Below are 3,114 nucleotides of genomic sequence, written 5' to 3'. Positions count from 1 at the left end.
TCTAGGGGATCTTCCCAACCCGGGGATCGAACCTACATCTCTTACATCTCCTGCATTGGCAGGTGGGTTCTTTACCATTCCGGCCACCTGGGAAGCCCCATAGGTTTATTCACCACCGCCTCAATTAAATTTTCAGCATCTTGAGTCTGACAGAGGATGACACACTGTCCTGTCCATCTTTTTAGTAACTGAAGGACTAACACAGCGGTTGTATGTTGTAGGAAATACATAAATATTTGGATTAACTGCTTAGGGCCCCTCCTGCTCAAGTCCACCTAAGGATGGAGCTTAGAGGCAGGATTCTGACTTTTCATCCCACCTCCACCTTCAGGGACCACAAGGTGCTGGACTTCTTTCTGGGTCTCCAGTTGGTTTATTTCTTCAATAAATACTCTGTGTAACATACCGTGCTGGGTATTATGGGGGAGCCAAAGACTGACTAAATCTACATCGGAGTCCCTTGTTGTCCCGCAGAACCATGACACGAGCATAGTAAGTACAGTTCTGGAAAAGCCGTGATATGTGCCCTAAAGCCAGGGCAAGTTTATGGCCAGAGGAACCAGGGACAGCAGAGATGGCCACTGTCCCTGGGGGAGTGAAGGGCATCTGTGGAGCTGAGGAGATGGCTGTGGTCTGGACATGCCAGCATGCTGGCGAAGGGTATCCTGGGCAATGGGAAACTCATGAGCAAAGATGGGTCCAGCGGGAATTCCTGGGCAATTCAGTGGTTGGGACTCTGCCCTTCTACTGCAGAGGGAAAGGGTTTGATCCCTGGTCAGAGAACTAAGATCCCACAAGCTGCGTGGCATGGCCAAAAAAAACCAGACAAGACAGGCTCAGTGTGCCTGTTGGATGGCAAGGGTTGTAGTTTTGCCAGCATTGTTGAAGGGGAGCTGGAAGGATAGGGCTGAAGGGGGGGCCTGGGCAGGACTGGGCAGGGGCTTGCAAGCCATGCTGAGTCTGCTAGAGATGGTGTGATAGAGGCAGAGCTGTGGTGTAAGAGAAAGCAAGGCGAGTTGAACAAACTATGTGATGTCCTGAGGAACGTGTGTGTAGGAGAGAGACCATGTGGAAAGCCATTGCAGTCATTGAGACAGAGCTCAGTGTCTCTGCACCTTGGGAAGTCCAGCCAAGGTGCAGAGTTTGGTGGAGAAAGCAGCTGGGTGCAAGGCTGACACACTGGTTTTCTCAGAAAGAGACAGGGGAATAAGAGAGTGGCGCAAATCTCAGGGCACGTTTCTATGAAGCAGGGCCAGGAAAGAAACAGTCTGAGAAGGAGAGAAGGAAGGAAGGAAGGAAGGTCTGGAGGGGCCGGGGAGGAAAGAGCTTCCAGGACAGGTGATCCTTCCAGGTGTCCAGGGTAGTGAGACTGGGGCTGGGTGACTGGGAAGTCACAGCCAGGGGAGTCAGAGAGACTGAATAGACAGACGTTAGTTAGAAACCAGCTTGGAGGGCTAAAGCGTGAGAGGATCTCTGCCCTGACTTCCTGCCTCAGCTGCCCTCTTGCCTCAGCTGGCTGTTTGGAGGACAGGACAGAAAAGGTGAGATCAATAGGTAGGCTATTCTTAGCCAGAGTTCTTGGGCATCCTAAACGGAGCACAGGATTTGAGGCCAGCTGCCACCAACCCCCTCCTGCCACACCCTCCCTGAAGCGGATGTGTTCAACTCACCCTAAGTGTCTTCCAACCCACCATGTCCATTCCCAACCCTCACACTGGCTTGGAATACTTAGCGCACCCAGAAGCAACCAGAGCTGCTGCAGCCATCGGAGGTCTGTGGGAATTCTCCTTCAAATTCCTGCCACAGTCACAGATACTTTCAATCCCACCTCTGCAACCCCCCCACGCCCCCACACCAGGTCCCATTATTAGAGACCCATTCCTTTGCTTTCTTCCTTTTAGCATCTTGGAAATCACTGCCAAGTAGGAGGGAATGAGTTGAACATACTCTTTTTTCTCCGCACTCTCCGTATCTCTACAGAGCATGAAGAGGCCCCCCCCACCCCCCACCGGTGCAGAGCCTGCACTCCGCAGAGGCACGAAAAGGTGTGGTGAGATGGCTCCAAGGGCCCAGCCAGCCGGGGACTCATAACCACAAGTGGGGGCGAGACCTGCCAGGCTTGGGGTGGGGATGGGGCTAGGGCACTGTCTGAGGTGGTACAGGCCTCCCCAGCTGCCTTCCTCTCTCTCCCTTCCCCGTTCCCTGTCCCTCCCCGTCAGGTCTCACCACCTCAAAAAGCAAGAAAGGAAACAGTGAGGGCTTTCTGGAGCCGGCCCCCAGAGGCCTGTCTGAGCTGGGGAGGTCACAGAGAGGGAGGGAGGGGCCGGAGAAAGGCAGAGAAGAAAGGGGAGGCAAGACAAAGGGCCCCGTGCACCTTTGAAGCTCTCTCTAACCCCAGCCAGGGAGTGGTGGGGGTGGGCCTGAGAGCCCGGCTGGGGGGAAATGGTCCAGAGTTTTAAAGAATGTCTCAAATTCCTGCGGAAATCAGAGGGATTGTAAGAACTCCCCCTCCCCAGCACACCTCCTTCTCAGCCCCCTCCCTCAGCCCCCCAAATCCAGTCTTCCACACCTGGGGCCCCAACCCTTTGTCCTCAGGTAATTGCGGGGCGTTGCCCCTTCCCTGAAAATCCCATTGAACTCGCCTGTTAGTGCAGTAGTTCCAGACCACCCTCCCTACTCTCCCCCGCAGAAAACGACCCCTACACGTTTCCCGCAGTCCCCGCCAGGATTAAGACTCTTTGTGATTGGGGGGGAAGAGGAAAAAGCAACCTAGTGAAAAGCAATTATGACAAGCTGGAGGGAGAATGGCTTGGGGACCTCCCTCTTGGCTATGGCAGTCTAAATTCCCCAGGAGTTGGGGGTGTCAGCCTGGGCTCCAGTTCTCACCCAGGGAAAGGTGACTGATCCCCCCCACCCCCATCCACTTGGACCACACTCCACTCACCTCCCCTTTTGACTAAACCAGCTCCCATCCCCCACCCACTTTCCATTCTTTCCTTATTTTTAGGCCACTGTTGGGAGAAGAGGGGGAAAAAGGGATGTCTTTCATCCTTTCTTCTCTCCCCAAAATCCACACCCCCTCTCAACATTTTCGCAGAAAGGGAAGGGAAATTG

Source organism: Bison bison, unplaced genomic scaffold, assembly GCF_000754665.1.
Source record: "Bison bison bison isolate TAMUID 2011002044 unplaced genomic scaffold, Bison_UMD1.0 scf7180017864217, whole genome shotgun sequence".
Lineage (NCBI taxonomy): Eukaryota > Metazoa > Chordata > Mammalia > Artiodactyla > Bovidae > Bison > Bison bison.
This window is presented reverse-complemented; position numbering follows the sequence as displayed.